At 34.8% G+C, this 27,875-nt stretch overlaps 1 pseudogene across 1 annotated transcript in view; it reads right to left on the reverse strand.

Moving 5' to 3' along the window:
• LOC149547692 (uncharacterized) overlaps nt 1-27,729 on the reverse strand; it is a 103,499-nt pseudogene extending 75,770 nt beyond the window's left edge. Inside the window, exons 1-4 of the transcript XR_016354268.1 lie at nt 26,788-27,729; nt 23,179-25,112; nt 21,427-21,451; nt 10,466-12,371 (exon numbers count right to left, since the gene is read on the reverse strand). The product of XR_016354268.1 is annotated as an uncharacterized LOC149547692 (transcript). The remainder of the gene's footprint in view (nt 1-10,465; nt 12,372-21,426; nt 21,452-23,178; nt 25,113-26,787) is intronic.
• Nucleotides 27,730-27,875: the final 146 nt, after the last annotated feature.

The following is a 27,875-nucleotide window of genomic DNA, read 5'->3' on the forward strand; positions in this document are numbered from 1 at the left end:
TAACTATGACAGAATTCATTGTTGCAGATTGAAATTGTTAGTCAATCATTTCAATCATTGAGAGTTAGACTGTGGGGCAGCTTTTGGGGCCCAATGGGTACATTAGAAATGGGTACCCCATTGTTTAAAAATCGGGTACTTGCTTACAAATTGGGTATCCAATTTTAAAAAGAATCAAGTACTCAATTTTTAAATAATCGGGTACCTGATTCTTACAATGGTTGAAAGGCAATCAAGCACCCGATTTTTGAATTACAAATCGAGTGCCCAATTCTTGAGACAATTGTAGGAATTTGGTATGGCACGCAACTTTTGCATGGGGTTTTTCCTTGGGGAAAGGCATGGCATAGGCTTGGTCCCACCAGGCCATGCCTTTATGATCCATTTTTCTTCTAAGGCCTTTAATTGACAATTTCTAGTATTGTTGTAATTTTTTTATAGTCGTCCCCATTGAATTTTTTGATGAAACAAAAACCCATTATAAGTCTTACTGTTCTGATTCCAAAAATGTAAATTTTATAGTGTTATTAGTTTATATGCTATTTTTCCATTATATATTAATCAAAACTATCTCTTAAACATTAAAAAGTGAAATTCACTAAAACTTTCATAACTTTTTAATTTTATAATTTTTCTTAAATTAATTTATATGTCATCAATCTACATATAATTCTTTTGAGGTTAAAATTTGTTTTTTTGAAAAAAGTGAGATTTTGATCAAATTATGTGGTACGTACATGAGAGGTTTTAAAATTTACCTTTATAGTCAATTAATAATTAATGTTAAAAAACTTATCCAATAAAAAATTAAGGAAAAATATTTTTATCAGTCTTAGGTGTATTAGGTAACTCCCTTTAAAATGATTTGCAAAAATTCATTTATTTGTGTCAAATTATGGTGTCTGTACACAAGCGTGGTATGGTCCTAAAATAGGTATTTTAAAAAAGTGGTTTTTAAATATCCATACCAAAAAAAAATCTATTATATGGGTACACAAATAAATTACATATTCAAAAACTAGATTCTTAACACTAAAAATTTTACTTCTAAACTTTTTTTATATTCAATATCTAAATGCCTCAATTTTGACATCAATTAACAAAAAATTTCAAAAATAGAAAAAACACTTCCACTTTTTGGCCAAAACTAAGACCCAACTTCTTGCACTGACCCTTAAATATCCCACATTTAGCATGGGTTTTCCCTCCAATGTGCATAAAAATAAAGCACCACTATATTAAAACAAATGTGGCCACTATGAGTCTTTCTTGTACTCGATTTCTAGCTCAAGGTTAATCGAAATATTTAGTGAATCAATGCCTAAATTTGGCTTGAGCTATTGTTCACCAAAAAATTGAGAGATGTTGGCTATGTGTTGGTGAAGGAATATTTTGCTAAATATTCTTTGCAGAAATTTTCTTTACAAGCCTAATAGGCTAGAAAAATATTGCAAAAAAGTGTAGAAAAAAGAAAATAGAAAGATATTCTGAAAAATGATAAATCTAAAAATTAAATCAAATAGATCTGAAGATGAGCATACTGAATTTGCAAATCAGGCCTTCAAGTGCTAGTTTGCAAAAAAAATCACCTCAAATTTGACTATAGCCTAGGGTAGGCATATTTATAGTCAAATTTTATTAAATCGATGCTTTGGATGTAATGGCAAGGTCCACTTTGGCTCTAGACGCTCCCAATGACTGCAGATGCTCTAGATCTGAATTGAGTCCCTTCAAGAGATGAAGAAACAAGGTCTCTAATGGCTAAGTGAAGAGAATCTCCATTAGCTCTGGTACGAGGTAAGAATTTTCCTTAGGGAAAAATTCACCCAAGATCAAGAGGCTCAAACACTAGCACAAAAATGGACCAAAGTATGATCAAAATAATAACAATGAGAATGCTCTCTATTGTACAATACACACTAGGAGTGCTTGTATATAAAGGCCTCTAAAATGCATCTAGAATGTCTCTAGAATGAGCTAGGAGATAAGCTTGACAACTAAGCACACATCCACTAGAAGTGGATAATCCTCTATTTTGCATGAATGTACACGCAATAATGAGAGGATAAGTATGACAAGGTTTATCTCGTGTAGAGATGCTACAGACACCATGTGTTTAAATTAGATGCTAACTCTTGTTTTGTAGACACCGTCTGCATAAAAGAGGTTCTAACTCCTGTGTTGTCAACAAGACAACTTAGATGAGTGCACATACTCCTAGGTGTCAAACTAATAAATAATAAAATAATGTATTAACTTAAGAAAACTTACATAAATTGTAAATAGTGAATACTTATTTACACCAACACTTAAACTTGTGTATCTAGGTGGAGCTGATGGCTGGTACCTACACACACCTATATCACCAACCAACAAGATACAATGTGTGTGTGTGTGTGTGCGCGCACGTGCACGTGTACAGTTGTAACTATGTGTGTGTGTGTGTGTGTGTGTGTGTGTGTGTGTGTGTGTGTGTGTGTGTGTGTGTGTGTGTGTGTGTGTGTGTGTGTGACCAACCAACAAGATATGATATGTGTGTGTGTGTGTGTGCGCACGTGCGCGTGTACACACACACACACACACATAGTTACAACCAAGGAAGGAGGGGTGTATAGATGTTTCAAAGAATTGACTACAACTACCTTCCCTTATCCTAAAGACACACCAAGTAGAGAAAATATAAACACACATATATAAGGCACAATGGGTTAGCTAGGTTAGCATGAAACCAAACAATCATAATCTTATAAATAACATAGTAAAATGATAATAATAAATTTAGAATATTATACAAAGCATTATACAAATCAATCATTATATGGAGCATGTAAAGCAATATTTAACATCATAAGAAAGAAGGGATGTATATGATAAGTGTAGAAATATTTCTAAACATATAATAAAATAAGTACCTAGTTGTTTACCAATTTCAGAGTATATAGGTAACATTCTTTTGTGTTAAGAACATTGGATGTATATCTTATAGTTTCACCTATGCATGAATTTTTCAAGTTGTTAAATCAAGGAGTACCAGAAGTAACCTCAACCTAGTCCAAATGTACTTATATTATCTTCAAAACTCTACTAATGTTAGGATTAGAGGGGTATTAAAAACATTCTCTCCTTCTTTCAGTCTCCTATCATCAAAATTTTTACTTTAGCCCTTAACACATTTTTGTCTCCTCCATGAATTTGTGCCAACTTATCCCACATTTTCTTAGTAGTAGTGCAATCCTTCACATCATCAAACTCAACATATCTTAGGAAGGATGCCAAATCTATCATCATTTAATTATTCTCTTGATTCTCCTTTATTTGTTCAATTGTCATGGGTCTAGGTACTTCAATATATTCATTATTTGGGTAGTGTAATGCAAAATCTCCAACTCTGGAAATATGCAATCTCATCAAATACTGACATGCTTGGGAGTTCTATTTGTTTAGGTTGGGTACCTGTCTCTTGTACATCTTGATCTTCGAATTGAGTCCCTTCAAAATTTCATTGCAAGTACCAAAAGCTTTGATACCAATTATCAGAGTGATTAGAATAACTAAGACAAGGGTGAATCAATTATCCTCAAGTTTAGATGGACCAATTCAACTTTTAACAACTTCAACCAACTTATTCAAAATCATAAACTCACTCAGCCAATATGGAAACTCATCTACAACTTAGTTGATTCGTTATCACTTATCTCTCTATTTAGTATATGGTAACTAACATAAACATATATAACAGTAAATAATATGAAACATTAAAAAAAAATTCACACATGCTAACACCCAAATTTAATGTGGCAACCCAATTTGGCAAAAAACACCAAGTAATATGCTACCACTTTTCACTCTTCTAAAGTGAGCTCAATTAAGAGCCAACCTTGTTAAAGAACACAAAACACACTATTAGGTGTGACCCTATAAAAATATTTAAATCAACCTATCAAGAGTGGTTTGGTTAGAGGTATTTAGATCATTCCATTAGAATGTCACCTTGATTAGAGGGTTTACAATATGACTATTAGGTCAACCTTGATTAGAGTAATTTACTGTCACAATGGTTAGAAAGTAACATCTACATTTGATCTGATAAAATACAACTCACTTTTCTTGTTCAAATCTCCATTCGACTCATTCTTGGTTCATTAACTAGGCATGTCATCATATTCTCCATCTCTGATTTGCTTGACAACTCTTCAAGAAATCAGACTTCACCAATATTGTTACTTTTATTATTCTACTATGTTCTTCATTTTCCTTCACAAATTTTCCAATCAACGGAAATAAAACATATATCTAATAGGTAGCTTTGATCTTTTTCCTTTTAAACATAACTATAGATCTTAGGGTTAAAAAACCCAATTGATGGATTAAATATACCAGCTCATCAATCCTTATCTTTCACATGTTTTAACCAATCTGAAAATTTAAATATGTTAGCCTCAAATCTTGATTCTTTCACAAAATGTTATTTGGCTAACACTTGGTCATCACTAGGTAGCTCTGTCTCTATTATTCTATTTTGCTAGGCTTATACTAGCTCAATCAACCTTCACTATGATCAATCAATACTATCACTTGGTTGGTACTATTCTTCTTGGTCATCTCTTAAGTTCCTTAATCTTCTACTTCAACTTATTCATTGACCTAGTAAAATTGTCACTCAGTCAAGCTTGTATATCACTCAACTTCTTGTCTTTCATCAAACATATTTTCCATACTTTAACTCATTTATCTTCTTCATTTTGTATAGTGATCAAAAAATACATTATCTTGTCAAATACCAACTAATCAAGTGTATAATGCAATTCCATCATACATACTCTTCTTTACTCAATAGCTTTACTAATTCATCTAGTTAACTCTCTTTTGAAATCCTCTTCATCAATCAAAAGATATGACACTCTATACTATTAACAAATGTCTTACTAGTAAGGTTTGACATCAATGACAACATAAAAATTGTTCCAATTGTAGTTTCCAACACCTTATCATGACCATTATGACTTACATTAAATTTGATAACTTCATTACATTCCAATTCCATGATTGGCTTGAAATATTATAATTGAGTCTTATAGACCAAGAATCATTCCTTCCATGCCATGGTGGATCCACAAGTCGGCATGTATTGTGAGATGCTCATGTATCAATTAGGAAGGCCATTGATAGGAGTATTGATTCTATATCTTTGTTAACAAAATATAGCATAGGGGAGGTACAAGTGTTATTCATTTTAAGATCACCTCTAATATTGTCATTGTTTGCAAAATATCTTATGAGATAGATACACATTCCATGCACTTAGAATTCTATTATAGAAAAAAATAACAACTTAGATATAAAATTTAAGAAATTATTTCCTAATAATAAAATATTTTGATGCACTAATGGTTCCATGTGATCTAATGCAATCAATTCAATTGAATACATGTGATGCATGAGAAATATACAATGTGTAGAAATGAAAGTATGTTTGATACACATGCATGTACATACATACATATATACATGCATGCATGCATGAATACATACATAAAGATATATATGAATTATTTTTGTATATACAAATGTTCCTAGGACCTCCTATTCTACTGGTGGATCATCAAAATGGAGCCTCTTTGAACTATTGGTTGACTCTAATGGATCCTGTATGAATACAAAAGTACAACCCAAAGTTAGATTACATTGTTTATATCTAGTTTCTTCAAATTCAAATTTATAATCAACAATAATATATAAATAGATTTTAAAATTGAAATTTCGTGTACCTTGACTCTCATGAAACCTAAAGTGATGCAGGAGCATCCTATACTTTCTTGTAATCCTACATGTTGGAGGAATTTTGGCTTGTATTTGTGGAATCGATCACTAAAGGAGTGGTTCTCGATCATTATTGGGTATAGTTTTGGCTGAGGAACATGATTATTGAAGGGACTTGATCATTGAAGGATCTTAATAGATATTGTTTCTTGGTATTCATTGTGAGCTTAGCATGCACTGGGAGCTCAAAATGCACTAGGAACTCAGTTATGCTTGGAGTGGAAGGATGATGCTCAACTTGGTTTCTCTAACACTCAACTTGGTCTTGGTGTTGAGTTGTCTATGAGATGACTTTTGAAATTTAATTTATGTATGGGTATTTAATTTGTGTTATAACCAACTTACTGCTCAATATGGATTTAATTTAATTTGTTGTGAGCTTGTTATGATCCTAGTGGGTGGCCTTCACTAGAACCTTAGGGTTTTGGTGCAATGGTTCATACCATGTGCTATCAGAGCCTCCACCCAGGTTCAAGTCATAGAGTGGGTGGAAACACTAACATTATAGTGTTTTTCCAGGGCTCATATGGCCAAGGGAAGACCCACCATATGGGCGGACATCCATCCTAGAGTTTGGACTATGGAGCATGGTGGGATGTTATGATCCTGGTGGGTAGTCTTCACTAGCACCTCAGGGTTTTGGTGTAATGGTTTGTACCAGAACTGGGTTAACCTATGGATTAGTTGGGTATAAATAGGGGGTGTTGTGGAGTCTTAAGTCATAAGAAGTGTGATTATCCAGTTTGGAGAAGAGGATGAAATGAGAAAACTTTGAGAAGGACTAGTAGTTGTGGCTTGGTAACTAGGAGATTGCTTGGTGGCTTGCCAGCACAAGTTGAGATTTCCTTGGGGTTTTCTTTCAAAGTGCAGATCTAGACTAGATAAGATTATAATTGTGAGTTGGATCTTGTGGGATCTTGTAGAACTATTTTGTAATTGTTGATATATTTGGCCCTAACCTAGAAGGCCTTATAGCTAGGCATATTGCATGTAAATAGTTACATCTATAAATAAAGTAGAGATAGTTTGCACCAAGATCCTAGGATGCAGAAGGTTGATCTTGTGGAGCTGATTGATCTTCTAGATTTGTGGATTTGTTGCTTAGGTTTTGTGAAGATCTTGGAAGATGCCTCCAAGAAGATTGGACCCTAGGGCGATTGATGATGTTAGTGATGTTGTGGAAGAAAGGATCTCAGAGAAGGTTAAAGAATATTTTATATCTAAAATGGAGGAGGTTAAAGCCAATTTCAGATCTCAGATGGTATTGATAAAGAGTGACATGATTGTTGAAATTGTGAGTTCTTTAGGTGGTGTACCTTTGTGTCTAGGTACTGAAGGTAGTTATGAGGAAGTTGATGAATATTTTGAAGTCGTTGGATCTAGTGGTAAGGACAAAATTGATCAAGTTGAGAGATCTATTAGAACTAGGGTTGGTTAGTTTGCTAGACTTGGATCTCAATTGAAATTGAAGCATTTAAGATGGAGGTTTATAAATTATCAAATACTTTGAATTTTGAAGACTTGATTGATTGGATTGGTGAATTGGAAGAATACTTTGAGCTTGAGGATATTGAGGATCCACTCAGAGTAAGGTTGGAAAAAACTAAGTTGAAAGGACATGCTAGTCTTTAGTGGAAACAATTGCAAAGAGACAAAGAGGAGGAAGGTGAAATAAAGATCACCAGATGGAGGTTAATGGTAACTAAGTTGAAGGCTAAGTTCAATCCTACTGATTATGAACTTGAGTTGTTTAAGAGGTTGTGGAATCTGAAACAAAAAGATATGTATGTGAAATATTATACTGGGGAGTTCTACAAGTTGACTATTTGGTCTGGGCATAGAGAATTGTTGATGGAGAAGGTAGCTCAATACACTAATGGTTTGAGATTCAATATCCAAGATGAGTTTGGTATTTTGAAGATAGATGGAACCTTAACCTTTGAATATTGAGCATTTTTATACACCTCCCTTCCATCCCAAATTGAAGAGGAAAAGTCAAGGTAATGCCAAAGGAAACGAAAAGTAGGATAGCTTGGAAAAAGCTAAACTGAGTGTAGAAGGTGAACCAAAACCTATTGATTAGAAAAGGATAGATGAAGGTGAGTTAAAAGGTAATTGTTTTAGATGTGATGAATAAGGGCATAGATCTTTTGAATGCCCTCATAGTAGGAGAGTTATTGTTGTGAGCGAGCTTGAAAGCCATGAGAGTCAACATAAGAAAGGAGAGAATTTACTAGCTCAATGGGTACTGGTTGGTCAAAGGACACTAGATTCTTGTTAGAGGACTTGTTTGTTTAGGACCCATTTTAAGTCTAGTGTAAAGTCTACAAGGTGATTGTGGATGGTGGTAGTACTGGTAACCTTGTTGCTAAGGAGATGGTTTAGAAACTTGGTTTGAAGAGAGTGAGGCATCCTTATCATTATAGGATTGGTTAGTTTCAAGGTGAGCTTGATTTGGAAGTAAGGGATAAGTGCCTTGTTGACTTTTATATTGGGCAGTATAAGGATCAAGTTTTGTGTGATATTGCAGACATGAATAGTTGTCATGTGTTTCTTAGTAGACCTTGGTAGTATGATTGCAATGTTGTGCATGATTGTGTCAAGAATGTGTTTAGTATTGAGAAAGGTGGCAAGAAGCATTCCTTGATTCCTTTATAGAATGAAGAGCTTGGTAGGAGGAACCTAAGTATTGGAAGCTGAGTTGAGTTGAAGGACTTTGAAATGGTTGGAGATTAACATGGAAAATAGGCCTATGAAACACCAAGGATGGATGTGAAGAAGTGGAAGAAGAATAAGGGAAAGAGTGTAAATGTTGAGGACTTGGAGAATATGTATGTGAAGAACTAATTTGGGATTTATGTGCTAAATCCTAAAAGATGTTCTTCTAGCTACTGAGAACATCTTTTAAAACATGGGGTATCTGATGTAGGAGCATCCTAGGCTTGCTTGCAATCTTGCATATTGAAGGGATTTTTTCTTGGAGGTGTAGATTCAGTCACCAAAGGAGTGGTGCTCAGTCATTTTTTGGTATAGCTTTGGCTGAGGAGCTTGGTCATTGAAGGGGCTCGGTCAATGAAGGAGCTTGGTAGATACTATTGCTCAATAGTCACTGGGATCTTTGTAGGCACTAGGAGATTATCATGCACTAGGAACTTGGTTATGCTTAGAGTGGAAGGATGATGCTTAGATTGGTTTCTCTAACACTCAGCTTGGTCTTGGTGCCAAGTTGTCTGAGCCAACATTTGGTATTTAATTTATGTATGCATATTTTATTTGTGTTGTATTTGACTTGTGGCTCAATATAAATTTAATGTCAGGATTAAATTTAATTTTTAGTGAAGTGGGTTGACCTATGGCTTAGTTGCGTATAAATAGGGGGTGATGTGGAGTCTTAAGTCATAAGAAGTGAGATCATCTAGCTTGGACAAGAGGATGAAGTGTAGGAGTGAACTTTGAGAAGGGCTAGTAGGTATGGCTCGAAAACTAGGAGGTTGTTTGGTGGGCTTGTGAGCACAAGTTGAGATGTCCTTGGGATTTTCTTCTAGAGTGAAAATTTGGACTAGTTGAGATTATGATTGTGAGTTGGATCTTGTGGGATCTTGCAGAATTTATTTTTAATTGTTGATGTATTTGGCCCTAACCCAGAAAGCCTTATAGCTAGGCCTAAGTGTTCTTCAAACAACTAAACCTATTTAAATGTGCTCCTTTTTCATGGACAAATGGAAATTTCATGAGATCAAGAATATCAGTTTAAAATATAGGGCCCTCTCTACTCAATATGAGAATAGTGGATTTTATGTAAGGGAGTTAAATTATGGCTAAGAACAATTCGACTTAGGGGAAAATGGAGGGGTTGAGCTCGAGGGGGGATAGAATGGAGAATACTTTGAAAAATATTCCCCAACATAGTTATGTTGGCATTAAGGTTTCTATGAACAATCTAAAAGTAGTTGTTAACCTTAAGGATAATCCTTATGAGGCTTCTGGTTAGACTTCTAACTTGGGGAAAGCACCAGAGGCAACACAAAAGAGAAAATCTCCAATCCTCCTAAAGAAATCCTTGATCTCAAGGATGAAGTTCAAAAGCTGTATAAGCTTCAAGAGGAGAAGGTGAGATCCCTTAAGGACATAGCTTAATGTAGACCTCTTGACTTTTTTTCTATGTTTTTCTGGTTGTTTCGTGTCTTCTAGTTTTTTGTGTTTGGTTGGTTTTTGGGTGTCTACTAGCTTGTAGTAGAATTTTATCTTTGGGATCTTTTTAATTATCTCTTTCTAACTATGATGTAAAGAGTTTTGAATCCTTTGACAATTTATTTTTTCCATTAATTGAAAATCAAATATATAATGTAGACATAAATCCAAATGTTTTAAATTCAATGAAAGATTTGAACATTTTTTCTCATCACTGTCTATAAAATAATACTAAATAGATACATAAACTAATATTTAATACACAAAAAGTGAAATTCTAATATATTATATGTTGAGTAATACTTTATATTTAAAAATGAATGAATATTTATATCATGTAATATTATGATCAAATTGTATGCTCTAATATATTGACTTCATATTATTTTCTTTGAGTATCATCATTACACCACCCTGAAGTGTAAGTGCCAATTACACAGCTCAACATAAAAATTATTGCAACTATGGTAGGTTGTTGATAGTATCAAGGAGGTTATTTAAGTTCCTACAACCTCTCAAATCTAAATATACTAGCTTTGAAAGATTGCCTATAGTATTAGGAAGGTAATTTAATTTATAGCACCATTTCAAGTCCAAGTGTTGTAACTGTGATAAGTTGCCAATAGTATTAGGGAGGTTATTCAACCTATAACACCCTCTCAAGTTAAGGTGCTCTAGTTGAGACCGATCACCAATAGTATCAAGGGAGCTAGTTAACCCATCACACCCTCCCAACTCCAATTGCTGCAACAAGAAGGTCATTTAACCTATAACACTATTCCAAGTTCAAATGCTGTAACTTTGACAGCTCACCAATGGTATTAGGGAGGCTAATTAACCTTCTACACCCTCTCAAGTTCAAGTGCAGCAGCCCTGAGAGATTGCCTATAGAATCAGGAACATTATCTAGGCTTTTACATTTCTCCATGTTCAAGAGTTGTAGCAGATGTATGTTAGGAAGTGTAAATAAAGAGGAGATGAAAATGGTTTTGGTATCTTTGAGTTGCATAATCTTGAGTTGCCTAATGGTAACCATAGGTCTCGAATGACATTTCTTCTTTAATAATCCAAGGATCTTCTTTATTGGCCCTTTGTTCCCGATTGCAATGGGGCAATGTTCCAAGCGTAACCATATGACGCTTAGAGCAAGCACGGCTAGTGTTTCTTCTTTCAAGCCTTCGATGGGCACATTACGCAAATGAAGATAACGAAGGCCAGGTCTGCACAGCATTTTAAGCCTCTGTGGATCTCCTCCATTGAGCCGAATGCGAGAGAAGTTGTTGTTTGATACGGAATTCACATGGGCCGCCTCCCATAGTTTGCTGCCTGCTTTCTCTTTTTCTGCAATTGTCTGCCCCATATCTCTCAAATGATCATGCATCTCAAAATTTCCTTTTCCGACAATCTTTATGAGTAACTTCATTGAAAGATTGGATATTGTAGTGTCTACCATCTTGTACAAAGATTTCCAGAAAATAGTGGGACAACTTCTGTGTTCGCCAATAAAGAAGCAAGCAATGTCCACAAATATCTCTTTTTCTTCATCGCCAAGAGCATTATAACTGATTTTGAGTCTTTCATGAATGTCTGGATTGAGAACAATGTTATTAAAAGCTTCTTTCCAGCAACCTATGTCATCTTGCTTATCATATAAGAATGATCCAATGACTTCCAATGAGAGAGGATGCCCCTTACAAGCTTTGACTATACCTTTGGACAGATATTTATAGGTGGGACTTGGAGATGCTCTGAGAAAAGCGTGCCAGCTAAATAAGTGAAGACTTTCATTTATACTCAATCCACTCATCTCATGAATGCAGTTGAATGAGATACCAGCAACATTGAGAATGTGTTTGTCTCTGGAAGTTATAATAACTCTGCTGCCAGGAGCCAACCAATTCCCAACCAAAACATTCAGTTGTATGACGGCATCCACATCATCCAAGATAAGCAGAACTCGCTTTCTTCTCAAACGTTGTCTGAATAAAAATATGCCTTCATCAGCACTATCCACTTCATCGCCATATTTGGATAAATCTTTGAGAACTTTTTTCTGTAATTTCGTTAATCCTCCTCTAACCTCTGCAGCAGTGTCGCGGACATTAACTACAAATGAAGCAGCTTCAAAACCAGCATAGATTTGGTTGTACATGGCCTTGGCAGCTGTGGTCTTACCAATACCGCCCATACCCCATATTCCAATTTTTAGCACTTCATTCACTGAATTGAGATTTAATTTCTCAATAAGCGAATTCTTAATGCTGTCCAATCCAACTGGATGCTTGGCAACTTCTAATGGTACGCTGTCCAATGTCATGATCACATCATTTACCACCGCCTTTACCAGCCGAGCTTCAAAGCTGCAATGGTCCAAATAGCTCAATAAAATGATTTATATTTTATATATTAGAATTTCTTTTTACAGGCAATACTATTTTATTTTTCATTCTTGAAAAAAATTGATCTATTGAGTATCTCATCTTTACATAGAAATGTTGTAAGTATTAGAAGTTATGGCAGATTCATTGAACAAGACATATAATACATATACTTTTCCAATAAGGTTTTATAGGTTATATTTCTTATTGTAGTCAAGTAGGTTTCAATTATAATATGTCATCACAGAATCATTGGACAAGATATATACTTTTCTAATAAGATTTTATAGATTAGATTTCTTATTTTGGCTTGGCTGGTTGAAACAATGAATTCTTATTATAAAAGGTGAGTTAATCAAATAAACTTTTAATTTATAACTTATAATTCAACATAGAAGATGAGTAAATCAAATAAACATTTTAATTTATAACTTGTAATTCAACATGCATTGACAAGTTTACATGTTATTTAATAGTTTACATTGATTCAAAATGCTTAATAAACATACATTTTGAAAAGAGATAGAATATAATAATACTATTGTTTAAAAATAGATATTATAAAATAATTTTAATTATTAATATATTTTTTATGCTTTTCTATTAATAGTACATATCACAACCATTTTTGTTAAGTTTTTTTCCATGCATTGTGTAAAGTTGTCTTGAAAATGAGAAAGGAAGATAAAATGAAGATAACGAGGAAATAAATGATTCATACGAAATGATAGTAAGTATAAAACATTTTAAAAATATAATAACAAATTATGACATCTTAGAAACAACTAGAAATTTCTTTATTTTAGTGAAAGTTAAATTTGTAAATAATGTATAAATATTATAGAACAAATCATATTCGATTAAACTTAATATAGTTATTGGATATACAATTATTACAATGATAATTGATTTTAGAATGTGATTCTCAATACACAAAATTTATTTGAGAAGTGTGACATTCAATTGCTCTTAGGATGATTTGACTTTAAAATGCATGGTCATGGAAAATAATAACATAGTGTGATTTAACACTCTCAAAAGAAAGTTAAAAATGTGTATAAGAAAAGAGGGCAACATGATACATTGGGTCAATCAAATATTCAAATTAGAACTTAGCACATAATAAAAAATGACATCTTGTATAAAATAATAAAAAATGATATCTTTTATAAATTTTCAAATAGCTTCCCTTCTTGACATTCTCTCCTTTCTTAATTACAAATGTTAACCTACAACTAAATGGACAGCTTAAACATCACACACTAAGGCTTTTGTTAAATGGAGAGAGTAGATTTATTTTTCCAAACTTTATTTTTCCATTAATATGTGGTGTTTAAAGGTGGTCCCAAATTAATACTACAAAGTAATAATAATTTTTTAAAAAAACCTCTCTCTGTCAACCTTTTCATATTCTATCTCTAAAAGTTTAGAAATAACACATCAATAAAAAATAAAAAATAAAAAAACTATTGACTTTTCAAATTTTTTAAGACACAATTGCTAATTTAATTTTTACAATGAGAAGTTTTGTTAGCATCCTCTAGTCTCGGTAGTAATACCATCACCATCCATTCAAACTAATTTCAACATGACTCACGACTGTTATTATAACTATGGTTATGGACTATTTTATGGTATCAAAAAATATATATAAGCTACACACAGATAAAAATGAAATAATATAAATTATATGAATGAAGTTGACTTAAAAATTACGCCTACTAAATAATAAAAATTGTAGAAAACCAAATGGAGAGTAAAATTCATCATACTCACCTTCCAGTTGTATCCACAAACTATCAAAATTTTAAATTTTTTAAGAATTTACATATGCCTATTCTGTTGCCAAATGAACAGATGCTTCGAAGGGCCTTCTTCCACCACCTAATCTCTTCTCCTGTGTATCGATCTGGATGGCTATGGTATTTGAGAAATGATCAATTATAGGGGCTGGAGCTGTTTTCAAGGTATCTTACATGGCTTGGCTCCACATGATAAAAGAGAGGAATGATCAAGCCCGAGGAATTCAACATTGCAGCGGCATCCATCAGACACCATGCCGAGTTAGCATATCCTCTCGAAAACATAGGAATTCATATGACACTGCTCTCAATTGCTCTTTCCAAGCTCAACCTAATCATTTCCCCCTTTCTTAATTTCTCACTATCTAAGAACACATTCAGACCCACTGGAAAGAGAGCTTGGTAGAGATGATCAACCAGAGTCCTCCTCACATCTTCTCCCCTGAATTTCAAAAATGTTGGAATATTAAATGAATTGGCCATTTGCCTCTGGAGCCAAACACCCACCTACTTCCATGACAGCTTGCAGAATGATCCAAAGAATTTATTGCTTGGTAGGTGAGTTTTCAAATTTGCAAATGAGGGGGAAAATATTTTTTTGGCAGAGGACAAAAAGGATTGTTCACATTCATTCGACCAATCAAAGGAAGAAGTAGAAGAAGTTGAAGTTGCAGAGTAGAGAGAAGTTGCAGAGAAAGTGATCAACAGATCCAGTTTGTTGCAAGGACAGAGGAAGTTTATTTTGTGATTGCAGTGCACATGTTTCTTTGTGTCATCTGTAAGTTCATAGTTTATTTGTTTGTTTCAACCTGTTGAAGTAGTGATTGCTCTAGGCATTATTGTAAGTAGCCATTAGAGCTGCAAATTTAAGGTTTTGAAGTATTGAAGTTGTTCAAATTTTACTAGTTTAGGGTTTTATGGTTGAAGCCGAATGCTCCAAAATTTTGTATTAGTTTGAATCAAAATTGAATAGGAAGCAAGCGGGCATACTTGAATCTATTGCTCTTTCCTTGTTCATAGCACTCGAAAGTTTATTTGGAAGCTTCATGTTTTGGCTCTCTGGTTTTTTAGTGGCTAACGAGTTCACTTGGTACCTCCTATGGCTACCAAGTTCACTCAGCATCCACACTACCGAGCTCACTCGACATCCATTGCTATCGAGTTGGTTTTTCTTTCATTTACCGAGATCACTTGGTAAAGTCTCCTGCCACTTTGTTTCTTTGGCTACCGAGAAAATACAGTCACTCGGTAATAATTGTTGCCGAGCAACTTTTAGGGTGGTAAATTGATTTTAGGGTTGTGCAAGCAATTTTTAGGGTTGTTGGTGATTGAAATTTATTAGTTCTATCATGGTATCAAAGCTTTGAGGCCCCACATCCATAGTGAGTTAGGGCATTTTTTTTTTGGGATATTTATCATGGCAAGAAAGATATGGCAATAGCCACCACCCTTCAATGGACAAAATTATGATACATGGGCAAAGAAAATGAAAACCATTATGGTTGCAAATGATTTGTGGGAGTTTGTAGTTAATGGGTTCAATGATGTGATAGACCCAGCTCAGTATGTTGCCCTCACAAATGCACAAAAGACTCATTTGAAAGAGTCAAGGAGGAAGGATGCTAAGGCATTAAGTTTGATTGAAGCAGCAATGACAGAAACTATTTTTTCCCAAGATTGCAGTAGCAAATTATGCAAAGGAAGCTTGGGATATCCTTGAGACAAACTTCAAGGGGATTGATAAAGTTCATACAATAAAGCTACAAAACATAAGAAGGGATTTTGAGAACCTTCAGATGAAGGAAAATGAATCAATTGTAGATTTCAGTTCAAGGACCTCCAATGTGATTAACCAACTAAGTCAAATGGAGAAGACTATCAAGAGCAGAAGATAATGGAGAAGATATTGAGGAGTTTACCTCATAAATATGACAATTTGGTCATGACCATAGAAGATGCAAAAGACCTCACTGTTTTGACAATGGATGAGTTGATGGGTACTCTTCAAACCCATGAGCATAGGATCAATAGATCTACTTTTTCTTCTTTCCAAGAGCAAGCATTCAAAGCTCAGTCAAATCCAAGAGGAAGGGGGAGAGGAAGAAATGGCTTAGGTAGAAACTCCAGAGGTAGAGGCTGAGGTAATGGAGGACAAAGAAATATTGTAGCAGAAAGCTCAAGAAGAGCAGATGGAGCAAGTAGCTCACAAAATACTTCAAGAGGAGGTAAGAAAAACTACAACTCAAATAAGAGTAATGTAGAATGCTACTACTGTCATAAATTTGGGCATTATGCAAGTGAATGCTGGAAGAAGCAAAATGATCAGTCAGGACAAGAAAATGTGGTTGATGTGAACATGGGAAGTGGAAACAATGCCACTGCCTTCATCATGTGTAATGTTGGTGAAGAAGGAAGTCTTGAAGTTTGGTACCTTGATAGTGGATGTAGCAACCACATGAGTGGTAATGAAACCTTGTTTTCATTCATTGACAATAGCTTCAAATCTGAGATTAAAATGGGTAACAATGAAACCCTACCAGTTGTGGGCAAAAGATCTATTATGGTCCGCACCAAGAAAAGTGAGAAGAAGGAAATACAAAATGTATATTTTGCCCCTGGTATGAAGCACAATTTGATGAGCATTGGTCAGCTCATTCAAAATGGATACAAAGTGTTGATGGAGAATGGCATGTGTGTCATTTATGAAAAGGATGGGAGCAAGAACTTACTTGCAGCAGTTCAAATGACAAAGAACAAAATGTTTCCCTTGAGAATAGAGACATGTTTCTCATCTCAAGTTGGTGTTGCACCTCTCACACAATCAGCTCTAAGAAGTGTTATTGAAGACCCCTCACGGCTATGGCACCTCAGGTATGGTCATCTTGGCTATACTGGTTTAAATTTGTTATCAAATAAAAGAATGGTAGAAGGTTTGCCACGCATAGGAAATTCATGTGACAAGTGTGAGGCTTGTATTTTGGGTAAGCATCATAGGCTTCCCTTTAATTCTAAAATTTTTAGGAGGTCTAGATATCCATTAGAGTTAGTGCATACTGACCTAGTGGGTCCTATGCAAATTACCTCCATTGGGGGGAGTACTTATTTCATGACATTCATTGATGATTTCAGTCGTAGAACATGGGTGTATTTCTTAAAGAATAAATATGAAGCATTTGATAAATTTGTAGAATTTAAAACCCAGGCTGAAAGAGAATGTGGACACTATATCAAAGTCCTAAGATCAATTAGAGGGGAGTATACCTCCAATTATTTTATAAATTTTTGCAAGAAACATGGTATAAAGAAAGAGCTCACAGCTAGCTATACACCATAGAAAAATAGAGTGGCTGAAAGAAAGAACAGGACCATTGTTGAAATGGCAAGGAGCATGATGAAAGAGAAAGGTCTCTCAATTGAATTTTGGGGAGAGGTTGTGGCAATAGCAGTTTACCTAATTAATAAGTGTCCTACAAAGGCAGTCTATGATAAAATTCTAATGGAAGCATGGTCATGAGGAAGATGGATAGTTGAACACTTAAGGGTGTTTGGATGTGTTGCATATGCACATGTGCCTAAAGAGCAAAGGCATAAATTAGATGACAAAGGAGTGAAGTGCATCTTCATAGGGTACAACTCAGAATCAAAGGCATACAGATTGTATGACCAATTGAACAACAAGATGACTATTTAAAGAGATGTGGAATTTCTTGAAAATCAGTCTTGGTATGGTTCAATTCATGAGTCATCGAGCACATCAAGTAAAGTGTCAATTATGAGCGAAGAGGATGCTGATGAATAGCAAGGAGTAGATAGAAGAAAAGGCAAGCAGCCTCAATCATTACCGAGCTCCTCTAGACATGACCGAGTGTCAATGCCAAGCAGCAGTAGTGAAGATTCTGATCCCACACTCTCCTCCGTGTTACCAAGAAAGACCAAGAGTCTTAGGGAGATATGCCAAGATGAAAGGTATGAAGATTATGATGAGAGTGTTATTGCATTATTTTCTCATAGTGATCCAATATATTTTGAAGAAGCTATTAAGGAGAAGAAATGGTGTAAGGCCATGGATGAGGAGATAGATGTTATAGAAAGGCGTGAGACATGGGAGCTAACTGAATTGCCTCCCAAGAAGTGATTGCAGTGAAATGGGTCTATAAGACCAAATGCAATGCTTAAGGAAAGATTGATAGGCACAAGGCAAGGTTGGTAGTCAAGGGCTACAAATAACAGTATGATGAGACATATGCCCCAGTTGCAAGAATTAAAACCGTGTGTGCTGTCATAGCAATTGCAGCTCAGCACAAATGGAAGGTATACCAAATGGATGTGAAGTCTGCCTTCCTAAATGGTATATTGAAGGAAGAAGTATATGTGGAGCAACCACCTAGTTATGCAGTTGTAGGTGAAGAGAATAAAGTATATAGATTGAAAAGAGCGCTTTATGGGCTCAAGAAAGCTCTAAGGGCATGGTACAGTAGGATTGACTCATATTTGATGAGCAATAGCTTTAGCAAAACCAATGGTGAGCCCACTCTTTACATCAAGGCAGCAAATGGTAATGTGTTGATTGTTGTCTTGTATGTAGATGATTTGATTTTCGCTAGTAATGACAAGGCTCTAATTGGTGAGTTCAAAGAGGCCATGAAAAGTAAATTTGAAATGACAAACCTAGGTGTTTTGAAATACTTTCTAGGCATAGAAGTAAAACAAATGCATGATGGCAGCTTCATCTCTCAAGAAAAGTGTGCAGGGCAAATCTTGGAGAGATTCAAAATGCAGAATAGTAAGGCACCCCCAACACCAACAGCAATAGGTCTGAAGTTGAGCAAGGAAGACTCTAGCAAGAGAGTGGATCCAACACTATACAAGAGTATGGTTGGAAGTTTAATGTATTTAATTGCAACTCGGCCAAACCTAATGCATGCAGTAAGTTTGACTTTCATATTTATGGAAACACCAAAGGATTTTCATTGGCAAGTGGGAAAAAGGATCCTAAGGTATGTGAAAGGTACCAAGGGATTTGAAATTTTGTATACTGCAGTAAAATGAATTCAAGTTAGTAGGTTACATGGATAGTGATTGGGCTGGAAGTATAGATGATAGGAAGAGCACTTCCGAATACATGTTTCATATGGGATCGGGTGCAATTTCATGGACATCCAAGAAGCAACCTATTGTTGTTGAATCTACAGAAGAGACTGAATATATAGCAGGAAACACAATAGCATGTCAAGCAGTTTGGCTAAGGAAGATCTTGATAGATTTGAATGAAATGTAAGAGGATGGAACCACAATTTATTGTGACAACATCTCCTCAATTGCATTTTTGAAGAATCCAGTCTTCCATGGGAGAAGCAAACATATAGAGATCAAATATCACTTCATCAGGGAGTTGGTGGAGAATGGAGATATCAAAGTAGAATTTTGTAAGTCTGAGCAACAGTTAGCAGACATTTTTACCAAGCCATTAGGCATTGGAAGTTTTGTACACCTAAGAGAGTGTCTTGGTGTAATGTGGATCAGCAATGATTCTTGTTTGTTTGGCTCGGGACAAAGGGGGAGTGTTGAAATATTAAATGATTGGTCATTTGCCCCTGGAGCCAAACATCCACCTACCTCCATGACAGCTTGCAGAATGATCAAAAGAATTTATTGCTTGGTAGGTGAGTTTTCAAATTTGCAAATGAAGGGGAAAACATTTTTTTGGCAGAGGATAAAAAGGATTGTTCACAGTCATTCAACCAGTCAGAGGAAGAAGTAGAAGAAGTTGAAGTTGCAGAGTAGAGAGAAGTTGCAGAGAAAGTGATCAGCAAATCCAGTTTGTTGCAGGGACAGAGGAAGTTTATTTTGTGACTACAGTGCACGTGCTTCTTTGTGTCATCTGTAAGTTCATAGTTTATTTGTTTGTTTCGACCTATTGAAGCAGTGATTGCTCCAGGCATTATTGTAAGCAGCCATTAGAGCTGCGAGTTTAAGGTTTTGAATTATTGAAGTTGTTCAAGGTATACTAGTTTAGGGTTTTCTGGTTGAAGCCGAATGCTCCTAGATTTTGTATTAGTTTGAATCAAAGTTGAATAGAAAGCAAGCAAGCATACTTGAATCTATTGCTCTTTCCTTATTCATAGCACTTGAAAGTTTATTTGAAAGCTTCATGTTCTAGCTCTCTAGTTTTTTAATAGTGAAAGATATTCACATTATAAAACTTCACTCGGCAAAGTCTTTTTGAAGTTTTATTTTGCAGTGGCTACCAAGTTCACTCGGCACCTCCTGTGGCTACCAAGTTCACTCGGTACCTCTTGTGGCTACTGAGTTCACTTGGCATCCACACTACCGAGTTCACTCAGCATCCATTGCTACTAAGTTGGTTTTTCTTTCATTTACTAGATCACTCCGTAAACTCTCCTGCCACTTGGTTTCTTTGGCTACCAAGCAAATACTATCACTCGGTAATAGTTGTTGCCGAGCAACTTTTAGGGTGGTAAATTGATTTTAGGGTTGTGCAAGCAATTTTTAGAGTTGTTGGTGATTGAAATTTATTATTTCTATCAAGAAACAAATGATACCTCTTATCACTTTCAAAGGGAAGTTTGGCTCTGGGGGGCTTGTATTGGGCAAATGTGGATTTGGCAGAAGCACAAGTAGATGGCATGAAACTAGATTGAATGGAAGAAATCGAGGATTCGGTAGAAGTAGATGTAGATAGTACAAATTCATGAAGATGTACTGGGCACCTGGTAGAGTTAGAAGTAGACGCCATCAAAACGAATTGTCTTAATTAACAAGAATAAAAGAGAGCAAAGGATGAAGTGCAGATGATATAAAAGAGAACATGAAGAAAAGACAAGGCAAGGTAAAACAACAAAGCGTATAGATAGCATGGATTTACTTAAGAAACCGCGTGAAGGAAGGAGCCAGGAAAATCAGAGTGAAAATTGGAGTAGTTGGGGATGTGAGAGGCGGCCCTGGAGTCTACTGAAACTTTCTGTCATCTCCAACAATGTTGTCATGATGTGTGTCTTATCATAATAATCTTACAGTCAAGTGATTTGATTTAATGATAAATCTCGGACGGGGTAATCATGATAAATATTCTCAATCACCTCTTTAAAATAGAGATAGAGATTTTAGATGGGGAGTTCAATAATCATGATAGTTTTTGTAATAGATATTTTCAATCACCTTTATTTTAGAAAAGTCCCAAAAATTAAAACATATGTGTTAATAACTGAACATACAATAAGAAATAATGTGTCTTAATAACTGAATACACAACGAGAAATAGTAGTCAATATTTTTTAGCTTTATTTATTGGTGATTGATCAATTTGTGCACCACTATTAGAACATTTAATCACTTTTTTTTTGAGGATACCCAAAAGTTGAAACCTTAGCTTTAAGTTCTTCATTCACCTACAAAGAAAATATACAAAATTTAACTTATGGTTTAGGAGTTATAGTTGTGTGAAGTTTTCCTCAGTGGCTAATAGGTCTCTGTCCCTAGTTGAAGGGACATTTGGTTTATGATATATAGGGGAGATGGTTATATAGGCAAATTGTATGCATAAAATCGTGACTCAAATTTTCCTGCTTCTTTTGGTGCATCTCTACAGATGAATTAAGAAAAGCTACAGTTTCAACTTTTGGATATTCACGAAACTCTTTATTCAGATTGTTGAGTGCAAAGTTGTCAATCAGTGGCATTTCAAATATTTATTCACAAAACTCTTTATAATTCATTATCTTTGCTTCCTTTATATGTCTATTATTGTGCATGGCTAGGTGTAATATTTATTCAATTTCTTTTTGCCCGAAGAAAACTGCTTCAGTTCAAAAATATATTCACTATGCTGGAAAATGCCTCCATATGTATGTTATCCTTGAAGACTTTATTTCCTTCGTTTCTTATTAAACTTCTATATTGGATTGTTAATTTTAATTGGTCTTTGTTTAACATCTTCAAAAAAATATTACATGCATCAAACAAATCGACTCACTCTTTAGGTTCGTTACTACCATCAAGCACACAAGAACCTTTGATAGTTAATGCTGACACAATCTATCGAATGCACTTATTGCAGCCTTCATATTTTTCATTTGTTTTTCCATATAGTTTTTGAAACATTTGAGCATTGCTAAGGAATACGTAGGGTTCTTATGAATTCTCCTATATGACATTGTTTGACACTTCTTCAACTTTCTTCCTATTTATATTAAAGCATCTATTGTAAAACCTCGTATTTGAATCCTTCTTTCCATATTAAGCACTTGTCCTTTTATTAAGCCAATAGGCTTATTGTGGGAGCTTTGTTCCCAGATTTTAAGTTTTCGTCAGAAAATTTGTAAGACTTGACAATTTTCTAATTTGTAAGGCAACACAAAAAAGAAAATCTTCACTTCTCCTAAGGAAAACCTTGATCTCAAGGATGAAGTTCAAAAGTTGTATAAGCTTCAAGAGGAGAAAGTGGGATCCCTTCAGGACCTAGCTTAATGTTGTCCTCCTGACTTTTTTTTTCTGTGTTTTGTTGGTTGTTTTGTGTCTTCTAGTTTTTTGTGTTTGGTTGGTTTTTGGGTGTATACTGGCTTTTAGCAGCATTTTATCTTCGAGATCTTTTTAATTATCTTTTTCTAACTATGATGTAAAGAGTTTTGAATCCTTTGACAATTTGTTTTTTCCATTAATTGAAAATCAAATATATAATGTAGACATATTTCAAATGTTTTGAATTCAATGAAAGATTTTAACATTTTTTCTCATCATTGTCTATAAAATAATACTAAATAGATACATAAACTAATATTTAATGCACAAAAAGTGAAATTCTAATATAATATATGTTAAATAATACTTTATATATAAAAATGAATGAATATTTATATCATGTAATTTTATGATCAAATTGTACGCTCTAATATATTGACTTCATATTATTTTCTTTGAGTATCATCATTACACCACCCTAAAGTGAAGTGTCAATTACACAGCTCAACATAAAAAGTATTGCAACTGTGGTAGGCTGTTAATAGTATCAGGGAGGTTATTTAAGTTCCTACAACCTCTCAAATCTAAATATACTAGCTTTGAAAGATTGCCTATAGTATTAGGAAGGTAATTTAATTTATAACACCATTTCAAGTCCAAGTGTTGCAACTGTGATAAGTTGCCAATAGTATTAGGGAGGTTATTCAACCTATAACACCCTCTCAAGTTAAGGTGCTCTAGTTGAAACAGATCGCCAATAGTATCAGGGAGGCTAGTTAGCCCATCACATCCTCCCAACTCCAATTGCTGCAACTGTGACATATTGCCAATAGTATCAGGAAGGTTATTTAACCTGTAACACCATTCCAAGTTCAAATGTTGTAACTTTGACAGCTCGCCAATGGTATTAGGGAGGCTAATTAACCTTCTACACCCTCTCAAGTTCAAGTGCAGCAGGCCTGAGAGATTTCCTATAGAATCAGGAACATTGTCTAGGCTTTTACATTTCTCCAGGTTCAAGTGTTGTAGCAGATGTATGTTAGGAAGTGTAAATAAAGAGGAGATGAAAATGGTTTTGGTATCTTTGAGTTGCATAATCTTGAGTTGCCTAATGGTAGCCATAGGTCTCGAATGACATTTATTCTTTAATAATCCAAGGATCTTCTTTATTGGCCCTTTGTCCCCGATTGCAATGGGGCAATGTTCCAAGCGTAACCATATGACGCTTGAAGCAAGCACGGCTAGTGTTTCTTCTTTCAAGCCTTCGACGGGCACATTACGCAAATGAAGATAACGAAGGCCAGGTCTGCACAGCATTTTAAGCCTCTGTGGATCTCCTCCATTGAGACGAATGCGAGAGAAGTTGTTGCTGGATACGGAATTCACATGGGCCGCCTCCCATAGTCTGCTACCTGCTTTCTCTTTTTCTGCAATTGTCTGCCCCATGTCTCTCAAATGATCATGCATCTCAAAATTTCCTTTGCCGTCAATCTTTATGAGTAACTTCATGGAAAGATTGGATATTGCAGTGTCTACCATCTTGTACAAAGATTTCCAGAAAATAGTGGGACAACTTCTGTGTTCGCCAATAAAGAAGCAAGCAATGTCTACAAATATCTCTTTTTCTTCATCGCCAAGAGCATTATAACTGATTTTGAGTCTTTCATGAATGTCTGGATTGAGAACAATGTTATTAAAAGCTTCTTTCCAGCAACCCATGTCATCTTGCTTATCATATAAGAATGATCCAATGACTTCCAATGAGAGAGGATGCCCCTTACAAGCTTTGACAATTCCTTCGGACAGATATTTATAAGTGGGACTTGGAGATGCTCTGAGAAAAGCGTGCCAGCTAAATAAGTGAAGACTTTCATTTATACTCAATCCACTCATCTCATGAATGCAGTTGGATGAGATACCAGCAACATTGAGAATGTGTTTGTCTCTGGAAGTTATAATAACTCTGCTGCCAGGAGCCAACCAATTCCCAACCAAAGCATTCAATTGCATGAGGGCATCCACATCATCCAAGATAAGCAGAACTCGCTTTCTTCTCAAACGTTCTCTGAATAAAAATATGCCCTCATCAACACTATCCACTTCATCGCCATATTTGGATAAATCTTTGAGAACTTTTTTCTGTAATTTTGTTAATCCTCTAACCTCTGCAGCAGTGTCGCGGACATTAACTACAAATGAAGCAGCTTCAAAATCAGCATAAATTTGGTTGTACACGGCCTTGGCAGCTGTGGTCTTACCGATACCGCCCATACCCCATATTCCAGTTTTAAGCACTTCATTCACTGAATTGAGATTTAATTTCTCAATAAGAGAATTCTTAATGCTGTCCAATCCAACTGGATGCTTGGCAACTTCTAATGGTATTCTGTCCAATGTCATGATCACATCATTTACTACCGTCTTTACCAGCCGAGCTTCAAAGCTGCAGTGGTCCAAATAGCTCAATAAAATGATTTATATTTTATATATTTGAATTTCTTTTTACAGGCAATATATCATTGAACAAGACATATAATGATAAGTAGGAGATAATTTTCACTGTAAGTCAAATTGTGATATTGCTATCAGGATTTAACTTAATGTGTGATTTTGAGTCAAACTCATTGACTCATGTTTCATGAGTAGTGATTCAACATGAATCCATGTCTCATGAGAATAAATGGAACACTTCATGACAGATGGATTCATGTTGAATCACTACTCATGAAACATGGATCAATGAGTTTGATTCAAAATCACACACTTAAATCCTGATAGCAATATCACAAGACATACTTTTCTAATAAGTTTTTATAAGTTTGATTTCTTATTTTAGTTTGGCTGGTTGAAACAATGAATTCTTATTCTATAGACCTTAGTTCAAATCTTAATATTTTACTTCGATTCAAAATACTTAAATAACATACATTTTTAAAAAGTGATAGAATGCAATAATGCTATTGTATAAAATAGATCTTATTTAATAATTTTAATTATTAATATATTTATTATATTTTTCTATCAATAATACACATATCACAACCATTTTTGTTTAATTTTTTTTTAATGCATTGTGTAAAATTATCTTTTGAAAATGAGAAAGGAAGATCAAATGAAGATAAGAAGGACATAAACGATTCATACAAAATGATAGTAACTATAAATTATGTTTAAAAAAATTATTTTAGTGAAAATTAAATTTGTAAATAATGTATAAATATGATACAATAAATCATATTCAATAAACTTACTATAGTTATTGAATATAAAATTATTATAATGCTATTTGATTTTATAATGTGATTCTCAAATGCATGGTCATGGAAAATAATGACACATTCAACACTCTCAAAACAAGATAAAAATGTGTACAAGAAAAAGGGTAAAAACGATATATTGGGTCAATCAAATATTCAAACTAGAGCTTACCACATAATAAAAAATGACATCTTGTATAAATTTTCAAATAGCTTCCTTCTGTCCTTTCCTAATTAGAAATGGGACAGGCTAATCTCAAGAAAAAATGCACTAAAGACAAAACAAAGTCAAACTTTTTTTTTTTAGAGTCACGAAAATTAGTGATTTTTTCCCAATTTTTTTTTAAATTTTTGACTACAAACTATGCAGATCATGATCAAATGCTGAATTTTTCAGAAAAATCTATAATGTTTTCGATTTTTTGAAAATTGGTCAACTGTACAATTTGTAGGAAGGATAGCCGTCCATTAGAAATGTTAGCCTAAAAATTAATGAACGGCTTAAATATGCTCTATCTCTAGAAATTTAGAGATAACACATTAATGAAAAATAAAATATAAAAAACTGATAACTTTTATTTACCTATTAGAAAACAAAACACAATTGCTAAATTTATTTTTTCAATAAGAAATTTTGTCACCATCCTCTAGTCTCAATGATAATACCAACACCATTCATTCAAACTAATTTCACCACGACTGATGACTACTATTACAACTATGGTTATGGACTATTTTATGACAGCAATAAGATAAGAATATAAGCTATACATAGAAAAAACTGAAATAATTTATATGGATGAATTTGACTCAAAAATTGCATTCTGATAGAGATCGCAATTTGACCTAGTAAATACTCACCCTCCAGTTGTATTGACGGACCATCCTGATCGTTCACAGATGCTTCGAAGGGCCTTCTTCCAACGCCCAATCTCTTCTCCTGTGTATCGATCTGAACGGCCATGGTATTTGAGAAATGATCGGTTATAGGGGCTGGAGCTGTTTTCAGGGTATCTTACATGGCTTGGCTCCACATGATAAAACAGAGGAATGATCAAGCCCGGGGAATTCAACATTGCAGCGGCCTCCTTCAGACACCATGCCGAGTCTGCATATCCTCTCGAAAATATTGGAATCCGTATGACACTGCTCTCGATTGCTCTTTCCAAGCTCAACCCAATCATTTCCCCCTTTCCCAATTTGTCACTGTCTAAGAACACATTCAGTCCCGCTGCAGAGAGAGCTTGGTAGAGATGATCAACCAGAGTCCTTCTCACATCTTCTCCCCTGAAACTCAGAAACACGTGATACCTCTTATCGCTTTCAAAGGGAAGTTTGGCTGTGGGGGGCTTGTATTGGGCAAATGTGGATTCGGCAGAAGCACAAGTAGAAGCAGATGTAGATGGCATGAAACTGGATTCAACAGAAGAAACCGAGGATTCGGCAGAAGTAGATGTAGACAGTACAAATTCATGAAGATGTACTGGGCGCCTGGCAGAGTTAGATGTAGACGCCATCAGAAGGGATTGTCTTAATTAACAGGAATAGGATGAAGCGCAGATGATATAAAAGAGAAGAGGAAGAAAACACAAGGCAAGGTAAAACAACAAACAGCATGGATTTACTTAAGAAACCGCGTGAAAGAAGGAGCCAGGAAAAACAGATAGTGAAAATTGAAGTCGTTGGGGATGTGAGAGGCGGCCGTGGAGTCCGCCGAAACTTTATGGCATCTCCAACATTGTTTGTCATGACACGTGGCTTATCACAATAATCTTACATAATCTTACAGTCAAGTGATCTGATTTAATGATAAATCTTGGATGGGGTAATCATGATACTTTTGTCACTCACGTTTTTAAAACAGAAATTTTAGATGGGGAGTTCAATAATCATGATAGTTTTTTGATAGATATTTTCAATCATCTTTCTTATAAAAGTCTAAAAAACTA

Source organism: Cupressus sempervirens, chromosome 7, assembly GCF_028749045.1.
Source record: "Cupressus sempervirens isolate cs-2001-9-10 chromosome 7, ASM2874904v1, whole genome shotgun sequence".
Classification (NCBI taxonomy): Eukaryota; Viridiplantae; Streptophyta; class Pinopsida; order Cupressales; family Cupressaceae; genus Cupressus; species Cupressus sempervirens.